At 45.5% G+C, this 11584-nt stretch overlaps 1 protein-coding gene across 3 annotated transcripts in view; it reads right to left on the bottom strand.

Moving 5' to 3' along the window:
* The window catches only part of ADNP (activity dependent neuroprotector homeobox), a 44307-nt gene extending 33883 nt beyond the window's left edge, over nt 1-10424 (bottom strand). The window contains exons 1-2 of one of the 3 annotated variants that reach the window (XM_030913892.1): nt 9233-10424; nt 7021-7195 (exon numbers count right to left, since the gene is read on the bottom strand). The gene's annotated coding sequence lies outside the window, so the exon portion shown is untranslated. The remainder of the gene's footprint in view (nt 1-7020; nt 7196-9232) is intronic. The other 2 variants (XM_030913893.1, XM_030913894.1) reach the window with 2 other exon arrangements.
* Between the last annotated feature and the right edge of the window lie 1160 nt (nt 10425-11584).

The following is an 11584-nucleotide window of genomic DNA, read 5'->3' on the forward strand; positions in this document are numbered from 1 at the left end:
ACTTCACTCTAAACAGGTATTGCAGCAAGGCAGGGACACAGCATAGAGTGATTCTAGCACTCCACTGCCTACATAAGAACTCCACAGGGATACAGTCACTTGCCGTCACTGTAAGCGGACAACCTGGCTTAAGACCAATGTGAAAAAGGGAAATAATTCACAAGTAGCCGTTAAGGAGTGTTTTAGGGGAAGACTCTCAAACTGTGTTTTTCCTCTGCCCTCACACTACACAGAAGTCGTGAAGTCGTCTTCTGTAACCAAACGTGCGGGGTTTTTTCCCAAGCAGCGGACACCAGCTGAGTGTCCTAATATGGTTCTGACACTGTCTACCTGGATATAGTGTCATATAGTGTCATATTCCACAAGTTGGGGGCTTAGTCTAACCCCAAGACCGCTCTCTCCTTCTTCAGACACCAATTAGAAGTCTGGGCCTCCCGAACTTTTGACTGATGCTTCAAGCTGTGGTTCCCAAGACCCCCTCCTTGAGTTCTATTAATTTGCTACAGCATCTCATAAAACCTGGGGAAACACTTACGTTTACCGGTTTATTATAAGAAAAAACAGATGAAGAAAAGCATAGGGGCACTGGGCTTCCGTGCCCTCCCTGGGGGCGCTACCCTCCAGGTGTGTTCAACTATCTGGAAGTTCTCTGAACCCAGTTCTGTTTTTGTTTTTCTAGATGGAGTCTCACTCTGTCCCCCAGGCTGGAGTGCAGTGGCACAATCCCAGTTCATTGCAACCTCTGCCTCCTGGGTTCAAGCAATTCTCCTGCCTCAGACTGCCGAGTAGCTGGGATTATAGGCCCCCACCACTATGCTCAGCTAATTTTTTTATTTTTTTATTTTTAGTAGAGATGGGGTTTCACCATGATGGCCAGGCTGGTCTCAAACTCCTGAACTCATGATTCGCCCGCCTTCGGCACCCCAAAGTGCTGGGATTACAGTCATGAGCCACTGCGCCTGGCCTCTCCTGGGTTTTTATAAAAGCTTTATAATGTAGTCACCTCTTCTTACCTCCCTTCCCTGGGGTATAGGGCAACACCCTCTCTCTAGGGAGGGTCTCAAGACTTACAATCAGTAAGCTGGGTAAAGATTAGAGTCTTGCCTTGGGGCAGGTGTAAAGCGAGAGCTGAAGGTCAGAGATTATTTTCTGAGACCTAACGCACCCCTATAACAAAACATGGTAATGGGGTTATGGGTGGGGAAGCCAGGAACCGTGGTGGACGAAAACCAGTATGTATCACACCACCACGAGAGGACACATAGATTATGTCCATTTATAAATTATTTCAGATGCATGCCACGTCTATCTAAATGACATAAAACGCATGCCTAGTCTTTCTATCTAAATGACATGTTATTTTGATCCCCTAATAATACATTTTTTATGCTCTACCAAAACTACTCAGAAATAATTTCCCACAATAGGAAATATATTTCTTTCACCATTCTTGAGTAACAATTTATTTAAACTTAGAAAAACTATTCAAGTTTTTCTAAGCCATCTCCCAGGATCAAGGCTTCACCAAAGGCAGCTTTTCAAAAGCATTCTTGTACCAGGTTTTGCCACTTGATGGCTCACTTTTTTACAACTTCCCCAGAGAAGTTTTATTTGCATTTTTCTTGTTGCTGTTTTTATTTTTACTTTTTTTGAGACAGACTCTCACTCTGTCTCCCAGGCTGGAGTGCAGTGGTGCCATCTCGGCTCACTGCAACCTCTGCCTCCTGGGTTCAAGCGATTCTCCTGCCTCAGCCTCCCAAGTAGCTGATACTACATGTGCGTGCCACCACACCAGGATAATTTTTGTATTTTTAGTAGAGACGGGGTTTCAGCATGTTGGCCAGGCTGGTCTTGAACTCCTGACCTCAGGTGACCCGCCAGCCTTGGCCTCCCAAAGTGCTGGGATTACAGGTGTGAGCCACCACGCCCGTCCTCTTGTTGCTGTTTTTAAGTGTAACTGATCTCGAAGCAGGATTCTGAGCACTTCTTGCATTTGGATACTCCCAGTCTTAGCTCACTTCTTCACAAGAGCAAGGATTCTGGCAACCTAAATTTGTAATTCCAATTTAAAATTTTAATAAATTCCACCATATTTCCACTAGACAGGAGTTTCTTCAAAAGAGACCACTCAAAAGGTTCTCAAGTCACCAGCTTCCAGCAGAAGAGCAGAGCTTTACAGATTGTCAACTGAAGCACAGCCTTCGACAAGCTCTTGAATGGAGCACGAAGGATTCAGAAAAATAAAGGGTAAAAGCCAGCAATTATTTAACAAAAAAATAACTGCTCAGGAGACACTGTCTTAAACTAAAAAACTGGGAAAAGGGAACAAAAAGTTTCTTTTTCGATCCGTATACAGTTAAGTTCAAAGGAGAAATATGCTACTCCAACTAACTGCCAACTGCACAATTTATACCCAGACTCTCCCTACTGGGGGTGTGGCTAGCTTCTTTAAATGTAGACACCATTGGGATCCTTGGGTGTAAGCTCACGTGGAAGCATAAAACCTCACTACTGAAATGGGAAGCATTCATGTGAGCCCCCATTAGCCAAACAGCTTACAAGAGCACCATAAAGGCTTGTGTTCCAAGCACAGGCTTGGGAACCAGCCCAGACACATTCTGTGGCTCATTTCATCATTGTATGTGGTAGTGTCTTGATTTCCCTACTTGTGAAACAAGGATAGTCCTGACAGAATTGGGAATAGTTTATAAAGTGCTTAGAAAATAAAACGGGCAAGCCATCAATACTATCATCCATAAAGGCCAGTGAGGGGGCCTTTACACTTAAACAGCAAATCCTTATTAAAGCCATCACAGTCACATGAGAAGTGACATATAAACACAACCCACAGCTAAGTGACTCAATTACAAATCTATACCCTACTGAAGAGGGTATTAGGATATACAGATCCATTTTTAATTCTAACAGCTGGTCAAATAATGCATGACTCTTTTAGATGTGTATGTATTTAAATTAAATCTTTAACTGAAATCTAAAACTGTGGCATATATATTCAGAGCAGCCTTCCCTTTGTAAACTCTATCCAACGTTGTCTATACTTTCCTCTTATTTTCTAAATCTTTTTTTTTTTTTTTGAGACGGAGTCTCACTCTGTCACCCAGGCTGAAGTGCGGTGGTGCGATCTCCACTCACTGCAACTCCGCCTCCCAGGTTCACGCCATTCTCCTGCCTCAGCCTCCCGTGTAGCTGGGACTACAGGCACCCGCCACCACGCCCGGCTAATTTTTGTATTTTTAGTAGACAGGGTTTCACCATGTTAGTCAGGATGGTCTCGATCTCCTGACCTCGTGATCCACCCATCTCGGCCTCCCAAAGTGCTGGGATTACAGGCGTGAGCCACCACGCCCGGCCTAAATCTTTATTTCTAGAACACTGTTGAAATTCTTGAGGGGTTCCAGGATTTCTCTAGCTGCTGTCTTGGAACCAAGGTAGGGATCAATAATACCAAAGCTTGTGAGTGAATCTCAGGGAACTCCTAAAGGCAGAGGACTGAATTAATACACAGAGATGAGAGGACCCAGGACTAAAACAGTAATATGAATTTTGCATTTTTTATTGACTAGAATAAAAACGTGTGCCCTGCAATCAAAACTGTCACTTTCCATAGTTGGCTCAAATTTTATCTGTGATTTCCTACACACACACACACACACACACACACACACACTCTCTACATAATCAAGTTGGCTTACATATACCAACTTGAGAAGCATGATAATACGTGAGGAGAGCCTTGTCACTCCAGTGAAGCAGAATATGAATTCTGACTTAAGATGACCCCAAAACTGGCAGATAGTAAAGGTAGGTCATAACATAACGCAGGTGTAAGGAGTACTAAGACACTCAGAAGATGAAAGAACATAATCATTCTCTCCTCACTTTCTAATTAACAGGATCAAACAAAAAACCATGAAGTCACAATGGCCACCTATGATGGGCAAAGCATGGATGGTTTATCTAATAAAGTATCTCAAGAGTCAAAGTGGAAAGTGCCAATTTTACATTCAAAATATCAATTAATTAGCATGGGGCTTTGGTTTATACCAGTTTCAAACACCGAGTTTCCAAACTGACAGTAATGTACATGAGCAAACTACGACATCTGCTCCACAGTTAATATCACAAGCTCTTACAAAACTAGGACAGGGGCTGGGCACAGTGGCTCACGCCTGTAATCCTAGCACTTGGGGACGCCAAGGCAGGCGAGGTGGATCACCTGAGGTCAGGAGTTCAAGACCAGCCTGGACAACATGGCAAACCCCATCTCTACTAAAAATACAAAAATTAACCGAGCGTTGTGGCAGGCACCTGTAATCCCAGCCACTCAGGAGGCTGAGGCAGGAGAATCGCTTGAACTCAGGAAGCAGAAGTTGCAGTGAGCTGACATCGTGCCACTGCACTCCAGCCTGGGAGACAGAGCAAGACTCTGTCTCAAACAAACAAAAAAACACAAAAACTAGGAGACGAAAAACTTTAAGTTTATCCGATGCTAATAACAAGTCAAGCTCTGTGAATCTAACTATAATTAAATTATTTACACAGAGGGGAGCAATGTTTCTCTTAATGTACATGCTTCTCAGGCAAGAGAATGAAGGTTAAACTCCCACTGAAAGTATTTAACCTTATGTAAGACGTAACAGACTTTATGACACTCACTTAAAATAAAAGTCCTTTGGAACTCCAGGTTGAACAAGTAGCTTATTAACACAACACTCATGGGTACTTTGGTGTAAACCACAATAATGCTTCTAATGTTGTAAAATAAAAACTTCAATTTTTTTCTTTTATATCATTTTTAAAATCTTTATTTCACTAAGATTTAAATAGGTTACTTGGAAAAAATATGTATAGAAAGTTTAATTCTGGTACGTTTTTTATTACACTTAGATGTATTGTCCCCAAACTACATCTCAAAACTAGGTGTACTTTCTCCCAAACTACACCTGATACTTGAACTTTTCATCTGTATTTAATAATATGACAATCATTTCCAGCTCTAGAAAACCCACATGCATTTTATGTGTATGTGTACATACAAACACATACACACCCCAATTATGAAATCAACTGGCCGAGGTCTATTACAATTTATGCAATTTTGTTACTTATATATGATTCTCAAAAGAAGCAGAAACACTGAAGTTTTTCTTTTTTTTACCCTATGAAGCATCAATCCCTACTTTCTCCTTTACAAAACAGCTCTATCCTCCTTAAGTTGCAATTTTCAAAATAAAATTTGTAGCCAGTATCAACTTATTCAACCAATATACTGCTGAGTATTTTAGTTTTAGTACTTTTATTAAAAAGTACTAACTTTTTAATACTTTCAAAACTTGTAAGTAGTTACAAGGAAAGCAACAACTTCACAGTATGCTTTATATACCTATGCTTTTAATAATCAAATATAAATAATAAGCCATTTTCGTCTGATAAAAGTCTACTGGTTGGTTACTTGCAAGTGGTACCAAAACAATCTGTTCAACATTGTGAAGTTCTTATTTTAATATAAATAGTATTAAAACTCTTCCTGCACTCTGGCATAAGGAGAAAAAGATAAACTTAAGCAAAGCAAAGCAAATTCACAGCAGGCATGTCTAAAATCTACGACTTCCAAGGTTGGAAGGGCCAGGGATGATTAACAGATTTTCAGCCCAATCTCCTATATTTTCTATACAGGGACTATAAGAACCAAAATCAAAGAGGTTAGTTTCAATATATAGCAGCTCCTGATAAGCTAGTCTCAGGAAATTTTTCAACAAAGGCCAAGAAGGAATTTCTGCTAAAAGTTCAGTTAAACAGAATACCCATTCCCCACACTCTAGTTAATTGAGTCTTTTACTATACTTTAATGAAGTATATAGTTTACCTACTATAAATTCCAGTCTTCAAGCCCAATTGTTGCACTTTTTTTTTTTTTTGGTAGGGACGGGGGTCTCATTATGTTGCCCAGGCTGGTCTTGAACTCCTGGCCTCAAGCGATCCTCCTGCCTCAGCCTCCCAAAGTTTTGGGATTATAGGTGTGAGTCACCTTGCCTGGCCTCACCTTATTTTTTGAGTGTTAAAACCAAGAAACCTTTGAAACTGTAGAATACATGCTTTCTGAGAGCTCACAGCAAGTTTTCCTTTAAGGGAAAATAGCTGTTACCACTTAGGACCTCATTCAACACTGTATCTCATTTGCCAAATCAAACAAAAGCCCCTCGACAATCTTCATTTCAAACATTCCCTCAAATAAGCTGCCTTCAAATTATATGCTCATTTTCAGAACTTAAATAACTGCATATAAAACACGAAATAAATATCAAAACTATACCTGTCTACAAATACTATACAGTATTTAAAAATTAAAATAATTCAATTTAAATATGTTATTTTTCACAATGACTAAGAAATTGTAGAAGCAATGTCTCTAGTCAAATACTTGTACCAAAGGGCCTCCTTTTCACTCACCAAAATGTTACTTGGTAGCAATTCTCCAATGAAAAATTCTCCTGTTAAGCACCAACTGGTTAACTAGGTATCAAAGAATACACCCATTCCATTCCCCATAAACTTATCTTGGTGTATTTATGTAACATAATTGTAACAAAGTCTTAAAGGTACCCACAAACATCAACCACTGTCAATCTTTGGTAGTAAGAACAGGTTTATGGAAAAGCAGGTTTTCATCAGACATTTAAGGCTTTTAGAAGCTTAGCAACTCTAGAGATTGGGTTATCAAAATAATAGTAACTGAATACTTATACTTTATACACAAGGGTGTAGAATGCAAATGATTACAATATTAGCATCTGTAAAAATTTCTTAAAAAAGCTGTAAGTCATTTCTGATGTTAATAAGTGTTCAGAACCCACTACTGCAACCAGCTCTAACCGGTTCCTTGAGGAATGTGGCTAGGCTGAAATTTTGGAAGTGTTGGTTTTGGTGGTGACCAAGGAGGAGGAAGTCTCTGGCTTCCCTGTTGCTGCAGTTCCCACCCTCCAAAATGAATATACCCACCGGTGTGAATTGACAATGTGGTCCAAAGAGCAAGGCAGGAAACGGAGTCCAGATCCTCAAAATGGTAGTACAGGGCATAACCACTAGGCCACCTATCAGTTCAGTACAAAAAGTACAACCCTGCGCATCATGGTGTAAAAGCTGGGGCCTAGGTTTCGCATTGTGCATCTCACACCTATGGAAATAACAAGAGGAGTAAAATCTATAGAAATCAACACACCCTAAGAAGGTGGGTGCTCACAGAAGACTGGTATCAACATTTTTGTAAAGGTGGTTGGCTGCTGGGATAATGAATGGCAATTACAAGTCCAAATTTGGAGGGAAACGAAATTTTTACAATCAACACTTGAGTTCGACAATGAAGAACCCAACATGGGCTTGATGTTTACCAACAAGGCTTTGCAAATCATGACACCTATCTACACACTTATAACTATTACTACCCCACAAAAATCCAACATCTCTCAAGAATGATTTTTAATTCTCAAAGAATTGGAAAGATTTGGCCTATGAAGAAGGGAGTTAACCAGCAATGCGCCCAAACCTGTTACTTTCAGGTTTCAAACCTTCTCCTTTACCACCAGACTTAGGAAAGATATGGTGACACATTCAAAACTTGAGGTAGAAGAATTCCAGAGGAAGGGAATCCGAACCAAGGATGTGCCAAGGTGATTCGTCAAGAACAAATGTGGACTAGGGGCCAACAGTTTTGAAAAAGTAAAAGGAGAAAACTTCTGAAATGCAGGGTGGGCTCTTTAAAAGAAGTAAAATCACTGCTCTTGAGTCACTTAATCCTTCGCCATGTTGCTGTCAGCTCACCAACTAAGAGTGCGAGTGTGTCTTGCTGGGCCCATTTTCCCATGGTCTGTAGAAGGCGCTGTGAAGCACATCCTGTTCTAGCTCGGGGGCCCTTCCCCCCTCTGCAGCCTTACCCAGTGCAGAGAATGCGCCCCCTACTGACTCCAACACTCATCGCCTTTAGCCGACTTGGCTGCGGTGCATTTTGGGTGGGGGCTGGTATTTTCTCCATGGCCATAAACCAGAAGCAACAATGCAGATTTCTAAAGAAACTGTATCAAGCTATCCAAGAGATTTTTTTTTTTTTTTCATTCTGAAGGTTCAAGATACAGGCACAAGAAGCATCAGGGATGGGAACTGGGTGTGTGGGGATGGACATCATTTACATGGCAAACACTGAAATAGTTTGGTTCTTTTTCCCTCCTAAGCCTTTGTCTGTGAAATGGGGTTATGGCAAGAAGTGTCCAGAGGAATTGGTAAATGCAAGAAGATTAAGAAGACTCGTGGGTGTGTGGGGGGTGTGTGTGGCTAAAAAGGATATCAGACCTACAGTCTTGGTCTTGGGCAGAAGAGGAAGAGAAGCAATCGCGCCTTTTCCAGCAGACAGGGATCAAGGTTGGGGGGGAGGGGAAGGCAGCCAGGCCGCCCAGAGGAAAGAAGAGGTGAATACGAGGGTGTTCACAAAAACTACTCCCCATTCATTGCATTAAAAGAAGATCTTTTTGCAGCTCTCTGGGTTTCCATTTTCTACCATCTTACTGCAAAGTTGGGGCTCAGAATGTTCGAAAGAGGTGCTGACCAGGCAGCTGAGACTGGGGAAAAGGGATGGTGGTGAACTGTGGTCAGGATAGGAGGGAAGCTGGCAGGTTGGGGAGGAAGGATTGCACAGGGGAGGCAAAGACTTTCACTCCATGCCATGCATGCTCCCCGCCCCCCCAACTCCGTCCCCCCTCCCCCAGGTAAGGGTGGGCAGACCTGGCAGAAGGCTCCTTCCAGGCATGGGGGTGTGCGTGGGGGGGGGCTCCTTTTGGGGGTGGGGGGCGGACAGGATTAGTTCCAGGGATGGGAGAAGCTCGGTTCTGGCTGGGGGCGGGGTGGGGGAGATGCCCTTAGCTGCAAAAGCTCCCGGCGGCCAGGCAGGCTGCTGGCCTCGGTGGGATCACGGAGCGGAGAAGGGGGTCGGGCTGCAGGAGGGGGCGCCCGGACCTCCAGAGCAGAGTCGGGTAGCGGTCCGTGCCGGGACGGGCGACCGGTCCGCGCCGGGGTGTGCAAAGGAGCGTGTGTGCGGCTGGAGGGCGGCGATGCGAACAACAATGCGCCCGCGACCGGGGCCGGGCTGGGCTGGTGGCCGCGCGGGCCGGGGTCGGGAGGCAGGGCAGGGCCGCGGGTCCGCGCGCGGCGGCGCCGGGCTTACCTTGACTCGGCCTCGAGGCGCGCGCGGGGCCGGCGTGCTCGGGGGCCGGACGGCGGCGGCGGCGGCGGCGGGCGGATGGCGGCGGCACAGCGGTGGCGACAGCGGGGAGGGCGCGCCCGGGGCCTCGTCGCGCTCCGGCTCGGCGGACTCCGGCTCGCGCCGCGGCCGCGGGTGCTGCCGGGGGGCGCGGCGGGCGCAGCAGAGCGGCGGGCGGCGGCGGCGTCGTCGAGCGGTGCAGACAAAGGAGGGGCGGAGGGAGGAGACGGAGGGTGTGGGAGAGGCGGCTTCACCGGCGCGGGCGGCGGCGGCCGCGCTCCTCTCGCTCCTCAGCAGCGGGGACCGAGAGAGGGAGCTGTGTCTGAGAAGACGCCAAAATCCCCCTTAGCGCTGCCTGCGGGAGGGGGAGGGGGCACAAGATGGCGGCGGCCGGGGGGGCGGGAGTTCAGCTCATGGATCCCGGCGGGCGGCGGAGGGGAGACCGGGCCGGCGGAGGCGGCGGCGGCAACGGGCGGGGGAGGGGGCTGATCCCGCGTCTCCCCTCAGCAGACAATACAAGCGCCTCGGACCGAGTCCCCGAACCTGCCCTAGCCAAAATGGCGGCCGAGAAAGAGCGGAAGTGACGTAAGTGCCTCATTAGCATAAGAGGACTCATTGTCCAGCTAAGTAGGGGGGGCAGTGGAGACAGCACCCCTAACCCCTTTTTCCCCAGGGGGGGTTCCTCTCACTCCCACCTGTGTTTGCACCTAACTTTTCCTGAGGGAGGGTGCTCTCAGCACCCCCACCCCCGCCTGAGGGAAATTATATAATCCCCACTGAAGGGGGGAGCTCTCGCGAGAACCAGGCGGATTTGCCATTGACCCACTAGGAGGCGCCGCGGATAATGGCCGCAGTGCGCTCCCGGGGCCCGTGTGCTTGGCGGGCGCCTTCCTCTGGCCGCAGCGCCGGCTGCGGAGGCAGAAGCAGCGGGCCGCAGCACGCCCAGCACTCAGTCAGGTGGCCGTGCTGGGGATCCCTGCGCGGGCCCAGCTGGGCCTGGACTACATCTGGCGGGAGGGGTGTGCGGGGCGGCCTGGGGCGGCTCCACGTGCTCAGATGCCCGCGCTTCCACGGCTGAGAAGCGGCGGGAAGGCGCCGGGACACCTGGCCGGTCGCCCCTGACGCCTCCTTCCTTAAATGAGGTGTGAGGGCCTCGTGCTTCACACAGCGACTTGAGATGAGACACAACCCCATGGATGCCTTAGCCCTTCCTAGTGGGGTATTCGGTGCAGAGGGGCCGAGATTTTATTAAGGTCCGCCGTTACCCTGTGAATTGACATTCTTCCCAGTCACAGGATGGACTCTTCTCTTTGACCTGAATTAAAAAAAAAAAAAAAGGAATCCTAGTGCCTTGAGGCCACCCAACTGGTGAAACTTCAGGATGAGAAGTGATGTTGCCACAGGCGCATTGGCTCTCTGCACGATCCTTAAAACAACACACTTTGTAGTCCCAGGGACATAGCTTTTGGTCCTCCTGCAATCTGGGTAGCATAAAACAGCACATGGTTGCCTTGTAAATTTAGGTCAATCCCAACCAATACATTATCTCCTCAACACGTTTGCACCAACCTTAAAAGGTTGGTTGAAGTATCATTATGATTTAAAGTTATCATTGGTTGGTTAAATGTATTGACAAGTAATAGATGTCAATAGTGAAGAATTAACCAAGCCTGTTTCCTTAATATGTTGATTTTTATGTAAATACACCTGTCCTTTGCTGTTTCTTTACATTTCAAGTTAACATAGTTTCAGGCCATACTTAACATCCGAAAATAATCTGAGTTCGCTGCAAGTAGTATAAATTGTGGTTACACATAGCTGTTCAACGCCTAAGACTTCAGTTAGCCCTGTTTAACAAACTTTTATACAACACATTTCTGCAATTGTGATAAAATGTATCTTTAAAAACCAAGTCAGTACTTCAAGGGAAAACAGCTGAAAAAAGTCGTGGAAAAAGGGGTTGGGGCAAAGCATTTGATTCAGAGAACTAAAGATAAAAGAATCTAATTACACACTGCAGAAGACAGACAAAAACTAATGAAATAAAGTAAGTTTACGTTTAGTTTTCCTTAGATATACGTAGATTCCATATAGTGATAATACAAATACAAAGGGAAAACATCTGGATTTCATCTTTGGCCTCATTTACAAAGCAAAATGGGATGCTGAATTCAGATGTAAATATTTAATTTTACAGTGTTTAAGCACCAGATTTACTACAAAAATGCATCTAAATATTCCAGATTCTTTTCTAAATGACTTCCAAATGCTTTGAGTCTTCACTGCTCAAATACTCTATGATAAATTCCAAGAGTG

Source organism: Rhinopithecus roxellana, chromosome 13, assembly GCF_007565055.1.
Source record: "Rhinopithecus roxellana isolate Shanxi Qingling chromosome 13, ASM756505v1, whole genome shotgun sequence".
NCBI classification, from domain to species: Eukaryota; Metazoa; Chordata; class Mammalia; order Primates; family Cercopithecidae; genus Rhinopithecus; species Rhinopithecus roxellana.